Source organism: Nannospalax galili, unplaced genomic scaffold, assembly GCF_000622305.1.
Source record: "Nannospalax galili isolate Female #2095 unplaced genomic scaffold, S.galili_v1.0 scaffold15, whole genome shotgun sequence".
NCBI lineage: Eukaryota > Metazoa > Chordata > Mammalia > Rodentia > Spalacidae > Nannospalax > Nannospalax galili.
The window spans coordinates 1,615,603-1,635,412 of NW_008337322.1; positions in this window are offsets into that span (position 1 = coordinate 1,615,603).

Below are 19,810 nucleotides of genomic sequence, written 5' to 3' on the forward strand. Positions count from 1 at the left end.
TGAAGCATAAAAATAGGACTAAGAACACAAACAGAAAATAAAACAACAGTAACCAATATGCATCTGTCAATAATTAAACTAAAATGGCCTCAACTCCCCAGTAAAAACACCAAGTAATTAAATAGATTAAGAAACAAAATTCACCTTTTTATTGTCTACAAGAAATGCACCTTACCTTCAATGATAGGCACCACTTAGTATGAAAAATTATTCCAAGCAAATGCATTAAGAAACAAGCAGGCATTGTTAGTCTAATATCTGATGTCGAATATGAATATGAATATCAAATTCAATCTAAATATATCAGAAAAGATAAATTAGGTCAAAAGTAGGTCACTTCATTCTGATCAAGGAACAAATGGCCAAGAACACATTACAATAATGAACATACATGCACCAAACTCTGGGGCACCAAATTTCATAAAAAGTGTACTCTAAGATGCAGATTAACCAAAACTCAGTGAAAGTAGGCAACTTCGGTTCCTACATTTTCTAGTAGACAAGTCATTTGGACAAAGAATAAACACAGAAACATCTGTATACATCAAGTGGACCTAGATGACATCTGCAGAATATTCCACCCCAGCACCAAATAATGCACTTTCAGCAGCCTGTGGGAGTTCCTCTAAAATAGACCACATACTGGGGCTCAAAGTAAACCTCAACAAATTTAAAAAATGGAAAGAATTCCATTTATTCTATCAGACCGTAATGCAATAAAACTTAAAACCAACAACAAAACGAGCAAAATTTAATATACACAAATCACTAAATAGGCATCAGGAGACCTATTCAGCCTCACTAGTAATAGCTGAGGAGAGCATCAAATCTTGTCACCTTTTGGAATTTAGGAGAGAGAGAGAGAGAGAGAGAGAGAGAGAGAGAGAGAGAGAATACACATGCTGTTTAAGGGTATAGTGATTGTTGGTTGATTGTTTCAGTCACACCTACACTTGTCTACACTGGGTGCGATGAAACGTGGCTGCTGTCTAGCTGAGTTTTGTGTTATCTTGTTAAGAGAAGGAAAGTGGCACTGGGGTAATTTACTTGTATTTGCCACAGCAAGAAATATGAATTTTATTCTAAATGTAATGTGAAGAGTTGTGGAGACGTCAGATGACTTAATTCAGAGTTAGATAGATGTTTAAAGTTTTTGTAATGATAATACATGAACAAGATAGCCAAATTAAAAGAAGATTAAGATGTGAAATGACGGCAAAAGAGAAGAAAGACAAGTTGAAAGGTGATGGCCTCCTCCAGTGAGAGATGAGGCCACTGTGGGTCAGGATGATACATATAGAAATTTTAAAATCTGTCTGTGCTCATGGTGCATCAGACCATGTAGTTGACAGTTATGGCGGTAAAAGATAAAAGGAAGATAGTGAATGTGTCTCCAATTATGCTGGACTGAGAACACAACAACTTTAGTTGTAAGAGATGGATTATGAAATGTAGTAGTCATTACAAACAGTGCTTTAAACTTGTTTTTGCTGTGTTTTTAACCAAAAAATGATTATATGTGCCAAAATTTATGACAATTCCAGTTCAGTTAGTGAAGGGAAGACACCCCTTCAGGGCCACTGAGATGGCACAGCATGTAAAGGTACTTGCTACCAAGCTCGACAACCTGAGTTCAATCTCCAGAATTTTCACTGGAGAAGGAGAGAACGGACTCCTTCAAGTTTTCCTCTGAACTCCAAACACACACACACACACACACACACACACACACGCGCGCGCACACACACACACACATGACCACTCAAATAAATAAACAAATGTGAAAAAGTTCCATCAGCTCTCAGTTTTGTCCAGCCCTCAGAGCATTTCAGTTCTTAATAAGGAACATCAAAGTTGTTTACAGCTGCACCTAGAAGGGAGTCAGGTCCTAAAATATTGCCTGACCTTGGGCAAGTCTCTCAGCTCTGAAGGGCACAAATGTCCTCATCTGTACAATGGGATGATAGGAGTCTTTTCTACCTCACAGGATCATTGTTGGTCCCATGGGACAGGAGATGTGAGAAGACTCTGCTTAAAATGTTAATATCCTGGTGAATAATTTACACCACATTTGAAATTTCAGTTTAATTTCTCCCCTGGAACGAGTTGGGGAAAACGACCACATCTCATGTTTGTTTACACCGATATCAGTGGAAATTGCCTTCTAAAGCTGGACAGGAAAATACCAGAATAAATGATCAAGGGTAGGATTTTGTGAGTTTTGGATCCTTTAACCCCCTTCCTTGACTCCCTCCCTCTCCCCCTCCCCCTCCCTTCCTCTCTTCCTCCTCTCCTCTCCTTTCCACTCCCACTTCCTCCTTCTTCCCTCTACTTCCCTGTCCCACTTCCTCCCTCTCCTTCCCTCTCCCCCTTCCTCCCTCCTCCCTCTCCTTCCCTCTCCCCTTTCCTCCCCCCTCCCCCCTCCTTCACATCCTTCCTTTCTTTAGTCTTCTTAGGTCTGTCTCCCGTTTTTTCTTTTGTTGTGTTTCAGGTTTTTGTTGGAGGACCAGTTTTGTGACTCACAAATAGTGTATCAAACAACCTTATTATTAAGACTGATAACTGTAGTTTTCAGCATAGCAAATGACATATAAATATTAACTATTGTAAGTAAACTCTCAGTCACTGATCAAAGTATCTTAATCAATCAGTAGTTTTAAATATGTGAAATATCTCCTTTGTAGAGGGCAATTTATGCTAATCATTCTGAGAGATGTATGGCTATATTTTGAATTTAAGAGCAATAACGTAAGATAGATCTAAGAAATTTAGGGTGGCTTCAAGCTAAGATTATTCCTAATATTTTCTTTCTTCCCATACTTCTCAGTGGAGAGCAAAACTTGCATTTTACTACCATCCACTATTCTCATCTAGTTGCAGCTGCTTCTGTAACATATAATTATAGTATTTACAAGCATAGCATCACTTTGTTTGACTACATTGTTTTATACTGAGAAAGTTCTCAAATGTAACTTAAATTTTTGGAAAAGTTATGATTATGTTAGTTAAAATTAATCTAACAAGTATATGATAATTTGAAGAAACATTTCCTTAGTGGTGAAGGTTCGAGGTGAACCCATGATTTCTAGGGTTTGGAGTCATTATTTTTTACTATTAGACAAAATCAGTAAAAATACTGAACATGAATGGCTCTAGGTTCCTAATAGTATACAGATCACTTATCGGCACATAATATATCTTCTGAAGCTTTGCCAGAGTTGGAAAACTGGGCAAAGAGAAAACGCATGTGAAATGTGTTTTCTTTTTAGGGGCTACTCTGTAAGCACATGACAGAGTAACAGTTTAATAGACATATAAAATATGATTGACTAGAGATAGTTTGACATGCCTTTGAGAACAGGTGGATAAAGTTAATTTCATTCCTTAGTTGGCTTAGATTCTTCATGGGGCACTGACTGTATGTCATAGTGTGAGGAACAGGGATATAGGGCCAAATCCAGAGTCGAGTGTTTATGGGGACATAGAGATTCACTTGGTTAATCTTTTGCCTTGATTTTGAACATGGTCAAATATTCTCCTCTGATGATGATTTTCCTTCATTTGTTTGAAGGAAAAGCCACAGTTTAGTACTCCCAGAGTACTGATCTGCCCATCAGCCTGGGGTAAAGAAAATTATTTGATTGATGCTACTTGGACCCAATACACTTTTGCTACAATAATGTCAATATGTTTATTGAATTTGATTCATGCACTCACAGGATGACCAGGGCAGTCTCTTGTATCAGAAGCAGATGGAAAAGATGTTAGGAAGCAAACAAATTAGTAGCCATCATCATCAAAAAATCTTGTGGAAAATCATTCCACTGTATGAATGTATGCATGGATGTATGTAAGTGTGTGTGCATGTGTATGTGTGTGCATGCGTGTGTGTGTGTGTTTAATCAAAGGAGTAGCTTTAGACAGCTCAAATATTCTACAATAAAGAGAATCAACTCTCAAGATTTTCATTCATCTTACATCTCCAATACATTTAAATGTGATGTTTTAGATGATATGGACTGCCCTCATTAAACTGCATGATTTATTATTGGACTGTTCTCTGTTTATATAATGCAGTGTGAATCCTAAGTTGTCTTTGTCTGAGTTCTCTGAGTCCCATTTTATTTTTAGAATGGTAATCAAAACTTCTTTCTCCCAGTCAAATTTTAAGCTTATGCTCTCTTCATGCACTTGTCTTCCACACAGACAGACACAATCTGTTTGGCCCACTAGCTACTCTGTCACTGGTTACTATGATTATTCCCCTCCAGAAATGTTTTCTAAAAAAGCAAGATGTACTTGTGGCTTGATGAGTGGGTTAGCATGAAATAAATGGAAAGGAGAGAGAAAGAATGAAGAAGGTCTGGAGTCCTGCATGAGCCTATGGGAGGTGGCTTCTCACTTTCAAGGTGCATTTTGTTTCCCAACTGTGGTGGTTTGAATGAAAATATCCCCCAAAAGCTCCAAATATTTGAGCATTTTGTCCCCAGATGTTGGCACTGCTTTGGGAGGTCTTAGAAGGTGTGGCTATCCTGGAGGAAGCACATCACTGAGGGTGGGCTCAGAGAGTTCTTAAGCCTTGCCAGATCTCCAGTTGTTCTCTTGCTTCCTGTACCTGCTGGAAGTTGTGAGAGCTTAGCTTCTGCTCCTCCTCCAGCCACCTCTGACACCATGCCTCCCTGCCATGGTGGACTGTAATTCCCCTGGAACTGTAAGCTCAAATAAGCTCTTCCTTTTATAAATTGCTTTGGTCAGTGTTTCTATCATAGCAACAGAAAAGTCACTAATAACAGTAATTGGTAGCAGAGAGTGGGCTGTTGGTTGTGAAGAACCTGACGATATGGGGTTTTGGAAGAATGTGGAAGACTTTGGAAGCTTGGACTAGAAAAGCAGTTGCTTGCTGTAAGCAGAGTTTAACAGGCCATTCTAGTAGAAGCCTGGAAGAAAATAGTGCAGAGAACAATGTAGTTCCAGAGGGAAATAAGTACTTAAGTAACAATTGGGATATTTTGGCAAAGAGTCTGGCTGGACACTGCCCACAGCCAAAAAGCTTGCCTGAGGCTAAGTTGAAGAGCCATAGACTAATTTCTCTGGTGGAAGAAATTTCAAGACAGCCTAATGTAGAAATGGTGGTGTGGCTATTAATGGTGAATATTATACAGATTTACAGTGAAAAAGAGCCAGTGGGGCAGAAAGAAATACAGAATGTACAGGATGGATTGAAAAAGAGCACTAGGAAGATTAGTGTTGGAGCCCTGGCATGTGGTGGAGAGGATCCCATTGATAAGGAAATTAAAGTGATTAAAGAGATTAAGTGATTAAGGGTCTAGAGATTCTCACTTAAACAATGGAGAGAGTGCCTCCAGGGCAAGACACATCCAGTTAATCCTCCAACTTGTGAAAGCAAAATGCTGCAGGGATCACCAAAGAGTAAAGCTTCTAAAATGGGTAAAGCAGCCTGGGGTCCATCACAAACTTACAGCCAGACCTGGCAGTGTTGTTTACCTGGTGCTGGCTTTATAGGCATGAAAGATGCAAGAGTGAAGGGGTCATCTGTTCTTCCTCCATGGTTTCAGAGAGCCTCAGAGGCCAGGCAGCGTGCAGCAGGGGTTCCCCTGCATAGAGAAGGCCCTGATAGGCCATTGTGTGAAGCTGTGAAGGTGAAGCCTGGTTGGCAGTGGAGACCCAAAGAAGATGCCAGAGCTGTGAGGCGTCTGCCAAGAAGACCTGCACACAGGGAGTGGTACCAGCACAAGAGAGAGATGTGTGTTGCATGCAGCAAAGCTGGAGAGGCTGAGCCATCAAAACCCTTTGGAAGTAAAGTCCCAGAAGTTGGATGTGGAGCTAATGGATTTGGTGTTTGCCCTGATGGTTTTCAGTCTTGTTTCGGTTCAGTATTTCCTTACTGTGCCTCAATTCCTTCCTTTTGGAATGCTAATGTGTATTCAGTTGCACTGTATGTTGGGAGTATGCAATTTGTCTTTTGATTTCACAGGGGCTTACAGTTAAAATATTTCCCCGAGATGTTAGACTGTGGACTTTTGAATAGTATTGAGACTGATAATGACTATGGGGACTTTTAAAGTTGTCTAAATGCATTTTGCAATTCATATGGTCATGAGTCTATGGGGGCCGGGGGGTGGAATGTGGCGGTTTGAATGAAAATGTCCCACATACGCACCAAGTGTTTGGACATTTTGTCTCCAGATGATGGCACTGTTTTGGGAGGGCTTAGAAGATGTGGTTATCCTGGAGGAAGCACGTCACTGGGAGTGGGCTTAGAGAATTCTTAAGCCTTGCTAGATCTCCAGCTGCTCTCTTGTTTCCTGTGCCTGCTCCAGCCACCTTTGCCAACATGCCTCCCTTCCGTGATGGACTGTAATTCCTCTGGAGCCTTAAGCTCAAATAAACTCTTTCTTTTATAAATCGCTTTGGTCAGTGTTTCTATCACAGCAACAGAAAAGTGACTAACACACCAATTAAACATTGGGCACCCTTAGAACTACAACGATCCTGAATCCCATAAAGAAGACCATCGAGACCAGCCATCAAAGGCAGAAACAGACCAATTCTATATTAGGAAATTTTCTGTTGCTCTGATAAAATACTGTGACCCAGGAAACTCATAGAAGGGTTTATCTGAGCTTATAGTTCCAGGTTCTAGAAGGATTACAGTCTGTCATGGTGGGGAGGCATGCTAACGTAGACAGAGCAGGAGTGGAAGGCTAAACACTCAGACCTTCCAGCAGGCACAGGAAGCAGAGAGCAACTGGAAACCAGGTAACGCTTAAGAACTCTCAAAGCCTGCTGCACCCAGTGACGCACATCCTCCAGCAAGGCTATACAGCCTAAGACCTCCCAGAACAGTGCCATCTGCCAAGGACAAAATGTCCAAATACTTGGAATCTATGGGGGTCGTTTTCATTCAAACCACCACAGATTCTAAGTGTGGAGCCTCCTCAGTGTTTTCACAAACAGGAAATGGACACAGAATTCTATAGTGGTATATTTCATTTTTGTTTATATATCACATTTTCATGTTACTTAATCTTTATTTGAATAATTCTTGCATAAAATTTCACTTTATTCTAATGCGTATGTAGCAGAGTTGGCTGAGCAGTCTGAGGAGTTAAAAGATCACCCCTAAAATTTCATGTTTCAGAGTTTTTGTTTGGTTGGTTAGTTTTTTAAACTGCATCTCCCAATGTAACTGAAGCTGATTTGATATTCCCTTTGTAGACCAGGCTGGCCTCAAACTCATAGAAATTCTGCCTCCGACTGCCTCTGTATCTGGTGATACAGGCTTGTATCACCATGCCCAATTGAGTTTAGGCTAGATCTATTTGACATCAGAAATATGATGAAGAAGTTTAAATCTCTTGATGAAGGGGTTTGGAAGGTTTATTTCCATAGAAAGGATACTGTGCAACTTTCAACAGGCACCTTAGAAACACATAAATCACTGATCCAGTTTCAGGGATGCATTATCTCAAAGAATAGACTTCGAATTAAAGCAGGGGCTTGAGGGGGTCCTAGAGACAGGCATCTGGTATATTCTACACCAAGAGTAAACAAGCTATCACCCGACTTGTCCTGTCTCCTGCAGTCACTGAGTAGATATACTATGTAAACGTGAGTGTGCCTCCTTACCCGTGGCCCATGGTAAGAAGCAGGAAGGTGTTTGACGAGGTCTCAGGATGTGAACACACATTATCAGGTTACCTGCTATAATCACTCCCCTGTACCCAAATAATGATAAATGAGGGGTTCCACACATGCCCCTAACAAACCCAGGCCTGGCCAGCTAGTCTCATGCAGGGTCATAGACGATTCCAGCTTCCTAGATATTGACCAGAGATGAGGAAGTAACAGGGGGGCCACTTAGCTAAGACTTCATGATTCAGATTAGACAAACACACAGCACATCAAAATCCTGTTCCATTTAGATCAATAACAATCATGGAAAGAGAGATCAGAAAAATGGCGGAAAACACAGAAGTCCAGAAATGTGTGTAGCAGCAACCACTGGGCTTTGGTTCTGCAGTCTGATCTGGGCAACATTCAAGCAGTTGTTCAGTGATTTAACTATTCTCTGCACACTCTGATGATTGGATAAAATTACCCAAGGTCACTCATCTAGTGACTGTCAGGGTTGAAAATTAAACTTTGGTCTCTTGGATACAAAATGCTATCTTTTGAACCTATTACAATAACTACCTTCAAATTCCTTAAAGACATGTTTCAAACTTCCTAATTGATAGTGTGGATTTCTCTCTTTTGGTCACTTTAAGCTTTCTTCAAGCCAGTCTGTTCCCAGAAAGGGATCAGGTCATTAACTCTACTCTGCACATAATCTAGTCCACCTAAATAAATATGTTGCCTTAACTTGTTCACATCACCGGGTGATGTGTCCTGATTTGGTTTGCAGTGCTGGGCACAGTGGTCTATGGCCTTCTTGAAGGAGGCAGGTGCATGTCTTGAGCCTGGGACGTGGGGGAGTTCAGTGCATTTCTTACTCAAAAGCCAACATAATGCTCTGTTTACCCTTTTCACTCTAAAACCATGATTTATTCTTTCAATAAGTTTTTACTGAGTGACGTAAAATCTCAACACTAGTGCAGGTTTGTGAACTAATAAGACAAGATGAAGGCTTTGCTCCTCTCATGCAATTTATATTGATGAGGACATTGTTTTGTGAATAAACTCCCTGTTCTCTTTACCTTCTGCAGGTAATAAATCTTTTTCTACTTTCCTAAATCTGTGATGTGCTTGTTTTGGGATTAGCACTCACCATGATAGGAATTTGTTACTCTCAGTTACATATCAGCAATCTCTAGTGAGGATAATCCCCTTAGGCTCTCCAGGTGTTTCTACCTGATACCCATCAGGAACAGAGTTGAAGAAAGGCAGTTCCCCAGGGATGACCCCAAGCAAGGATGGATGTGGGTTATAAGTAAGGGAACAACTTTTGGGTGGCTAGCTTGTCAGTCCTGTCCCACGATTCTGCATCAAATGGAGCCTGGTCAGGAATTCCTGACCACAAGAAGCCTCAAGGAGACAGGGGCCATCAGAAGAAATCTCTGTTCTAACTCTTGGCAATTTACAGTTTGCCAGTTCAGCTATAAGAAACAGGGTGAAGGAGTTCCTGAGGGAAATGGGGGCCTTGGTCAGAGGTTGGGTTGGTTGATTTCATGTTTATAAACTGCAAACTGCAGATATGTATGTTTATGCTTTCAGTCCTATAAAATACCACAGTCAAGATGTTATCTTGGTTACAAATTAAAGAAGTTTGTTTTTCATTAACCTTTATGTAACTAACATGGAGAAGGTCAACCATGATTTCCTTAAGGGAGGGAGAGAGTGAAGAAAGGAAGAAAGGAAGGAAGGAAGGAAGGAAGGAAGGAAGGAAGGAAGGAAGGAAAGAGGGAGGGAGGGAGGGAGGGAGGGAGGAAGGAGGAAGGAAGGCAGGAAGAAGGAAGGAAGGAAAGAAGGAAGGAAGGAAAGAGGGAGGGAGGGAGAGAGGGAGGGAGGGGCGAAGGCAGGGAGGAAGGAAGGGAGGAAGGAAGGGAGGAGGAAAGAAAGAAGGAAGGAGGGAGGGAGGGAGGGAGGAAGGAAGGAAAGAAGGAGGGAGAGAGGGAGGAAGGAAGGAAGGCGAGAGGCTCAGTGCCCTCTGTAACACCTGGGCTACTGGAGGAGCTGAAAGAAATGCTCTTTGTGATGGGAACAGGCTCCCAGGCCATGAGTAAGGTTGTTGGTCTCACAGTTTTACAGAGAGGCAGTCCTTCATGTAAATAAAACTGCTAAGGTAGCCCAAAAGCCTGCTAGTTCACAGAACTTAAGTCCATCTTTGAATAAGTTATCTTGCATTCATTGGTAACATTAAAGTGAAGATGCCTTTGAAATCTTGATGGTATATGTTACCAAAGCTGCTAGACAGCCAGTACTGGTGAGTTACAAAGTGGCAATGTGCTTGGCTTCTGTGTGCTGTCAGCTTTTAGTATCTTCCTTTGGCAAGGAATTAAATAGCTGACTGGACTTGGAGACCTCAGTTTACATGGAAAAACATAAACGACTCTGAAAAGTGAGTAAATTAGATAAATTAAAGTAAGGAAAATTTTCTAAATGTACCTGGCCTGTGAAATGGCCAAACTGATTCTGTTTTACTCCAGGTGACTTTTGCTTGGTGTTTCTGCCCAGCCTCTCCTCCTGACCTCACTAAAGGCAGCCAGGGCGCAGGGTCTGGGAGAAGCCGCACCTGCACGTCAAGGAGTAAGTTGTTTCTACAACATTGGAAAACTTTTTTTTTTTTTTCCTAACTGAAACTTAAAAACTTTTTCTTAACTGAAAATTTCTTTGTTAACTGACTTGGCCCTGGTTTGGTGTAACCATAGTTATTGGTTTGGGGTCTGGCATGATATTACTGTGGTTTTAAGCTTTAAAAACTGCTCTGCCATTCCTTGGTGACTAGGGTTCTTTGGGTCATTAGCCCTCGAGTCCACTGGATAATTATTAAAGTGACTCTTAATTCAACCAAAACTATGTGGCCTTTCTCTCTGCCTCTTGCTTTCTATTATGCATGTAACTTAAATTAACATTAGGGGACTGGGGAGATGGCTTAGAAGTTAGGTACAGTGGCTACTCTTGCAAAGGACCCAGGATTGATTCCCAGTACCCACATAGTAGCTAATAATTGTCCTTAACTCCAGTTCCAGTGGGTCCCATACCCTTTTCTGAACTCCTCTGGCATTTCCCAACACAGGTAGACTTATATACATGCAGGCAATACACTCATGTACATAACATTAAAATAATAAATAAAATATTTAAAATTAACATTGGGAATAGAGAGATGGCTTAGCAATTAAGAACATTTGTTGGTCTTGCAGAGGACCTGAGTTCCCAGCATCCATATTAGATAGATCATAACCAGCTCTAATTCCAGTTTCTAAGGATCTAAAACCCTTCTCGGACATCTGTAGGCATACATTCATACAAACACACTCACACATACAAACACATAAATAAAAAAAAATAGTTCTTTAAAATTTAAAGTTATGTTGTAGGATAAAATTATGTTGTAGACTATTACTAAGCCAGTTAAAATATGAAATCACAGTTTGCTTACAATGTCAACTCTAAGCTTAAATCCTTAAATCTCATTTGAAGGACAACATCATACGTTCCTATTAGTGAACATGTCCTGTTTAGAGATAAATTACAGATAATGTTAAAAATTAAAAATTAGTATTTTTCTTGGCTAATCACTATAAATTAAAGTTACTTAGAGTTAAAAATCTCAGTATATGTAATAATATAGAAAAAAGTGAAGAGAGTTTAAATGTGTTTTAAGAAGAAGAAGTATAAGGGGCTGGAGAGATGGCTCAGGGGTTGAGAGCACTCACTGCTCTTTCAGAGGACCCAGGTTCGATTCCCAGCACCCACATGGCGGCTACAAACCCTCCTTAACTCCAGTTCCAGGGGACTCCAAAGCCCTCTTCTGACGTCCGCGGCACCGCATGACATGGGTGCACTCATACGTGCAGGCAATACACTCATACACAAAAAATAAAAATAATAAATAAAATATTAAAAAATAAGTATAGAAAGCATAAACTATATTCTTTTTTAAGAAAAACGTTTTCATCTATTTCTTTGATTTCTTAAAATATCAGTTCAAAATTAAAATTTAAGTAATTCCCATACAAACTCAGGCAGACAAAAACCCAGCACAGAACTGGGAAAATGAACAGCAGACCTCAATCTTATATAAAGGAATGTTGGCAACTGATTGCTGTTGGGTGAGGAAGAGCTGATCTTCCTAAAACGAGGACTCTAGATTGGCTGACTAGACCTAGTGGATGGATGGACTTGCACTGGGAACGACTGGGACACTGACAACACAGTGAGTCTTAACATGGATGGCAGAGTATGTGGGTCCAGTGTTGGGGGGGTTGGGAGGGTGCTGGTGGGCACAGGGGTATAAAGATGGTTGAGATTGTTTGAGATGTTCTGAATGAAATACAGAAAAATTCAATAAAAACGAAAGAAATGTAAGGAAACACCTGAAAGAGGCAAAAAGAATGAGAAAAAAGCACGGAGAACACAGAGGACTTGTAAACGTGCAGCACGTGATTGGCTAGAAAATTTAGAACTGGAAAGATCTTTATGTGATAAATAACTCTGTGGTGGGATGGTGACACAGGCCTGTAATCCCAGCGCTCAGGAGGCAGACTTGAAGGTCAAAGTTCAAGGGCAGCCTACAATGTTTGTTAAGGTCAGGTGATCCTGGCCTATGATAACTGGCCTCCTCCAGCCAAATGCTAAAGTAAAATATTTTTAAAAATATTTATTTATTCGTTATTTTTATTTTATGTTGAGTGTTTTTCTTGAATGATTGTAAGTGCGCCTGTGTCCTGCGATACCTGCAGAAGTCAGAAAAGAGGGCCAGATTCCCCTGGAACTGGAGTTACAGACTGTTAGCCGCCATGTAAGTGCTGTGAATCGAACCCGGGTCCTTTGCAAGAGCAGTCAGTACTCTTAATGGCTGAGCTATCCCTCCAGCCCCACAAAATAAAATAAATTTTAAAAATTAGAAAGTAATTTTACTGGATAGAAGATTTGTAGTCTAAATTATTTAAATGTTAAGACAAAATGGGAGCTTTGAGCAAATTGAAGTGGGGTTTTGTTGTTTTTATCTGTTTTTCTTTAATTCATGTTAGTTTTCTAGAGAGCTAACAATACTGATATATGCATATCACACACCTCCTCATCATTCATGTGTGTATATGTGACATTATCGTATATCATCCCATGAATGAGAGCTGTAGATGGTAAAAGTGCAGATACGTCCCATATTATCATTATATGTATAGCTTTTATAATACATGATTATTTATTTCAAACTGTTGGAGTGTTGTCGAAAGCAGGTTGCAATATTCAGATGTTCAGCCTTTCAAAGCCCAGAGTGAAACCCATGAGTAATTCGTTATGGATGTCTACAGGAGAAAGAAACCATAAGACTGTGGTTAATAATATACAGTCCAAAGAAAGGGCAGTTGTTTCATGAATAAAAACATATTTTCTAATATAAAGAGAATAAGATTTTTTGAAAAACCAACCAACTGGTATTCCAAACAATAGCAAACAGGCTTTCTACCAAATGTAAACCCTGTTGTTTTAGACATGTTTTCAGTAAAAGAGAGGCTTGAGGAACATGTATGACTCTGTAAATCGCATCTTAGCAATTCTCAGTTGCTCCTGTCACAGCTGGGTGATCTGTGGCCTTCCCTGAAGTGGCCGCTCTTCTGTGTCTTCATGTGGCCATCACTCCCAGAGACGATGACTAGGGGTTTATATGATTACAGGATCTGTTACAGCAAGCAGTCACCACAGATTTTTCTTGGTCATGATCTACGTTTTACGTGACACTGCTGTCCTCTTCTTGTACAGGTCATAATGGGAACACGGATGCTGCAGTCTGTGTCTGTGGTCAAACACAGTCAAGTTCCTCTCACACTGATAAGACTTTGAGATCTGCAACGTCAGGACAGAGGCTGAAAACCCACCTGACCACCATCAAAACAGTCAAAGTTTGCGATGACAGGCAGTACATCCAATGGCATTCTTCCTCAGCTGGTTGACAGCTCATAGCAAGCTGCAAAAGTTTGTACAAACTCTAGTTTCTGTTACCTCTGATCAGTGAGGCAGCGTATAAAAAGACCATGTCTAAACACTCTCCCCATGCATGTAGAAAACAAAGTTGTACAACTTTGTTGTTTTCTATTTAGCTTTAAAATACGTGATTTATTTCAGAAAATGCAAACTCTAGCAACGTTTTATGTTATGCAAAAGCTTGTACCGAAACTTTTGGAAAACTGATCAATATTTGCCCTTTTGGGATTGTGTCTGAAATATAATTACTTACAAGCATATTTTGACTAATTATTCTATAAAACAATCTGATTCAAATATCAAGGAAAATGAAATTTGATTTCTCTCACACTTTTTTTTTTTTTCTTTTAAGAATCAGTTTAAAGTGGCTGGAGAGATTGCTTAGTGGTTAAGAGCAGTGACTGCTCTTGCAGAGGACCGGACCCGGATTTGATTCCCAGCACCCGCATGGTGACCAGAAACAGTCTTTAACTCCAGTTCCAGGGGATTCAACGCCCTCTTGGGATCTCTGCAGGCATTGCACATGGGTGCACCTATTTACATGCAAGCAATATACTCATATACATTAAATAAAAATAAGAAGTAAAAGATTATAAAAAGAATCAGTTTAAATTATTGAGCTAAGTGAAAAGGTGAATGATGGACTCACTTAAGCTGAGAAGAGGTTGGAATGGTTGGAGCGAATGTGGCCCAAGGAGATTCACATTGACAGTCAACAGAAGGATTGTGGAAGTCAGCATCCTTGTCTCAGTAAACGCTGTTTATCAATGCCACAAAAGTTCCTTGAAAAATTTCCCCAAACTACTCTATCATTTAGATTTCTGACTGAGGAAATAAAGATCTTTAGGTCATTCCTTAAGAAAATAAGTAACTAATGTATGACAATTATGGCATGTATGAATTGTATTTAATTGGACATTGATCATTAAGGGATAGTTTCTGGGGTGTGGAGAGGTTTCTCAGTTGGAAATATGCTGACATTCCAAATATGAGACTTGGATTTGATCCCCAGATCAATGCAAGAAAAAGAAAAAAAAGCCAGGCACTATAGCAGGGAGCTGTAACCCTCGTGCTGGGCATGTCATGACAGAAGGTTCCCTGGAGCTCACTGGCTGATAAGCCGGCCTACTCAGTAATCCCCAGGCCAGGGAGAGACCCTGCTTCAAAATACAAGTGGGCTGCTCCTAATGAATGACAATGGAGGCTTCAACATATGTGCACATATGCATACATGATCATTGGTATACAGACATGCAGCACACACGCACGACCTCCTTACATATAGACACATATGTACACACAAACACAGACAGAGGTTTCTGGAAGATTATGAGAATGTCTTCTTTCTGTATTGTCTTTCTCTAGAAACTGCCCTCACCCTGTTCTTCACTGGGAACCCACAACGGAGTTTGTATGGAAAGAGGGAAATACATAAAACTGGGAATTAGAGGGTCAATTTTAGTGCCATTTCAAGTAGAAGCCAATGACAGTTCAGCCCATTCCCTGATCCTTTGTCCAACCTAAATGTGTCTTTCCTTTCTTCTTTAAAGGAGTTTTTGGAGAACAGCACTCATAGTCCTGTGCAGCACACTGATTGATCTTTTCTTTCACTTGTGCGAAAGCATCAGCTTCAAACCCTCCCCAGAGATGGATGCTCATCTGGTCACTTGTAAGCTATGTGCATGTCTAGCTTTATTATAGTAAAAGTTACGTCTAGAAATGTAGACTCCTGTCTGTTTATAAATACCTTTACAGGGCATTTTGAAGTGGTGCGGTCCTTTGCCTTCATCACTTGAAAACTGTTAGACTTCAGCTCATAAAATTCTGTTTCAGAAGTTCAAGTACATTGATTTCAAATGCAATCCCATGCCCCTTCATTGGGAAGTAGGTTTCTTCTCTCTACAGTCTCAATATAATGGTAGTTTGCTTGCTTGTTTTTCTCATCGTTATAAGTATCATTGTACACCCAGAGACTGTGATATTCTGTTAGCATTAGACTTATTAAAGTAGTTGGGTAGGCTACTTTGAGTGCAAGCTTGCCAAGGGACAGGGTCTTTTCATATCCGTAATGGAAATCACAAAACGCATGTAGAATATGGTCAGCACTAAGAAGCAGGTAGGAGCAAAGAGGTCACCCTCCGAGGACACAGTTGGTAAAGGATCTTGTTGGGAGGATCTTATTAATTTCAGAATTATCTCTTTTCATGTCATCTAATAAACAAAATTAGAAGTAAAAAAGTTCCAGGTTTTAAAGTGGCTGCTTGGCAGTTAGGGTAAAAAGACCCCAAAGAAAAGTAGCCAGTTTCTTGGCTAAAAGCCAAACTGTCCTTGGGCCTCTTAGCAACATACTCTGTTCCAAAGGCCAAAAATGTCAAAAGTATTTGGGAGCTTGTATCTAATCCTTAAAGATTTTAGGGTTACCTCTTCAGAGGAGGGAATGTTGAAGGGGAGGGAGTGGATGTGGATTTGATCAAGATACCTTATATGAATGCATGAAATTCTCAGTAAAGTGTTTGAAAAAATTAAAAATAAATAAATAAAGGAAAATTTAATACACTGATCAGTTTAAACTTCTAGCCTTCTTTGAAAAATAATGACTTAGATACTTTTAGATCCTTAAGTTCATTAATATTTATGCTATCTTAAAGAAAAAGCCAAATTTTTAAAAGATGGTGTCTGTTGAGAGAATTCATTCCACTTTAAGTTATGGAAACAATCAGGATTCTGAAGAAATATTCATATATACAAAATATATCACAGTTATTTATAACAGTAAAAAATTGAAGCAGCCTAAAAGCTTGATAAGAGGGGATTGGTTTTAAATTAGCATTCTTATGAGGCCACTAAAATATTTTTTGCAGACTACAAAAAGAAATTGAAAATATTCAGCATACTGTTAAGTATAAAAAAGGTTACCCCAAGTATATCAAGAGTGGCCCCAATTTTACTTTAAACACACATGGCTTTACATATATATGTTTATATGTAATACTTATGATTTCACAATACTCATTTTAAAGTTTTGGGATCAGAAATGAGTTTTTCCATTATCTGTGTGCTTTGTATACATTCCAATTTGAGTAAAATCGCTGACATTATTTTGTAATGAAAAGCTAAGATGATTTTAAATGGTACTCTATAAGAATGCACCCCAGAAGTCTATCTTTTACTGGTACTATTTTTTCCATTTATCTAGATGCCTTTAGAAGACTCTGAAAATTTCCCCTCCATATTACACAGATACAGTATACTGCTCCAATGAGATTGTCTGGTCTGCTTATTCATATCACACTGTTCTTTAGCTGTGTATGGAAAGGATTTTTATTACAACTAATGAGGAAAGAAATTGAAGAGACAAAAATGGAGGGAATCTGAGAACAAAACAAATAATAAAACAGCATTTAATAAGATTTCCGAGTGGACCAGACATCCCAGTGCCCAGAGGAAAACACTTCCTCTGATTCCTGGGCAGGGTTCTCCAGAAGAAGCACAGCTGACAGAATGAACATGTATTAAAAGTGGAGCATTCACTGGCTCACAGGATAGGGCTCGGTACAGGAACACACTTCCTCTGATTCCTGGGCAGGGTTCTCCAGAAGAAGCACAGCTGATAGAACATGTATTAAAAGTGGAGCATTCACTGGCTCACAGGATAGGGCTCGGTACTCCAGCCGCTGTCTCACACTGAGAGGCTGAGAAGGATGCCCGTCTCAGCTGTCCCAGTGTGGCTCTGAAGTCTGGCAGGACTCCCCAAGAGCTACTGGACTTCAGCCCAGGTCAGAAGCACGAGAAGCTGGCCCCAGTGCCAGCGAAGGAATGTCTCAGCTTTGGGGTAATGGAGTTACCAGCAAGAGAAGGGTGTGTGGTAAACAGCAGTAACAGACCACGCCATGACCTGGCGAATCTCCTTGTCTTTGTCCTGGGGCTGAGATGTGGATTCTTGACACACATTTCTTCCTTCACCTCAACTTTGTAATAAGGACACAAGCTTGGTGCCCTAAAAGCCAGTGTCAGTGCTCTGATCCTTCTGCTGTCCAACGGAAAAGACTGTCAACATTTACAGTCTACAGTTAAGAACTTTTCATACATTCAGTGATTTGCTTTACTATTTTGGCCTTTTGTTTCCTCTTTTAATAGAAACCATAACTTTTTTCCAAATGAATTTTCCTCATCCAGGGTCACATCAGGCACAGTAAGAATACTAAAGTGGAAATTTGTACCTCAAAGCAAATATTACTAGCACTTTAGGGAAGACTTTCCAGTGCGCCCATAGCTGTGCTTTGAGTGACTGGCAGCCTCTAGGTTCATAGGTGATTGCTTATTTCAGGTAGATTATGGCTCGGCTAACACTCAGAACCTGCACAAATCATGGCCAGTGACTTTATTCTAAGAGGAACCTGGCTGGAGACCACTGAATTTATGAAACCGATACACAAATAAACAGTGTATCGATGTAGACTTAAAAGAAATTGAATTATGAATACTCATGATAATGAAATACTAAAATATTGGAGGAATTTGTAAAATTAAACCGATGTTGTTTATAGAATAGAAAACAGATAAACATAGGACAAGCATAAATATATATGACACATCATCATAAGTTAAAGTAACTTGCTTTTAATAAATGCAAACAGAGTGACAACAATACAGTGCATGGTAATAGTCTAGTCCATGGGTTCAATCCTCAGAGGGCGAAATAGAGGAACATGTATGATAAAGGGAGAATTAACTAACTGGTACTGAGGATGAGCATAAACAAATAGGAAAGAAAGATAAATCCTCACCAAGAGAAAAATGATGACGGATATTGAACGCACATCACATGGTCATGGGCATCTAGCCTGCAAAAGTTCTGAACCCAGAAGGAAAAGTTCTGAGAAGGAGGAGCAGATGATGACAAAGGAGAGAGGAGGACAGTGTTGAGAGCAAAGTCTGAGCGTTTCACTGATCAAGGTCTGCTCCTCAAAGAAAAGCGGGAACCAACATAGGACCAAAGTGGATGTAGATGTGACCCCAGTGAGGAGAACCCAAAGAAAAATCCACTTTTCCCATGTCAGAGGCGTGAATCAAACATTTGGTCACAGCACAGGCTGATGTATGCAAATTGTAGAGGGAAGGGAACAGGACACATATCAGATGAGATCCAGGAGGAAAGCAGAACAGAAATGGGTGTTATAAAGAAGGGTGGTTATAACATCAGAGAGACACTTGAAAAAGTACAAAGTAACCCCATGGATGGAGACACTCTACACAGTGTCTGCAGGCAAGTCCTCTTTATGGGGAGGAATACAGAAAAAAGTAGATCAGAAAGTAGTTATGAGATTTCCGTACTAACACTCACCTGTTTCTAGGTCTGTCAGTGGGATTTAACACTGGCAGTCTTAACCAGCATCTTTCTCTTCAGAAAATTTCTTTCTGTTCTTCAGAATCTCTGTTGCCATTCTTCAGGAAAAAAGCATCATGTATCCCCATCCACCGGCCTCTATGCTAAACATGTATTACTTGTTTAAGCGTTTATTCTTACTAGTTACAAAATTTCCACAGTGTGGATGGATGTACTATATTTTCCTGTCACACATTATGGATAATTATTTCTTGCCTCTCCCTCTGTGTACAATATTATAATGAAGAAACTCGAGACCTATATTTCCTTGATCTATTTTTATTATTCCTATGATTCCCAGAAGTAGGACTGATGAATGCATTTTCTCAAATGTTTAGTATATTTACCTGATTGCTTTCCAAAACGTCAGCTTCCTTTGGTGACCCCACAAGCCACTTCCCACCTGCAGTAAGCCATATTGCTCACTGGAAATTTTTCCCAGTCTGATGGTTATAAAGTAATGACATCCGTTTACCCATACTTCCCTTTTACTGAGTGAGTTTTTCTATAGTTTTGTCATTTCAGCTTTCCCCTTTGTGAGTTAAAGCTACACATTTCTTCTCATTATTCCTAGCAATAGCTGAAAGTGCGATTGTGTCAGTCTCAGCACTGCATAACCTGCTTTTTCCTATTGATGCTTTTAAAATTTTCTGCAATAATTTTATCATTTGAGGGTTAATTTATCAATGTTTCTTTCTTAATGTAGTTTTACACATGTATTACGGTTTAGTGAGAGCAATTAAAATATATTCC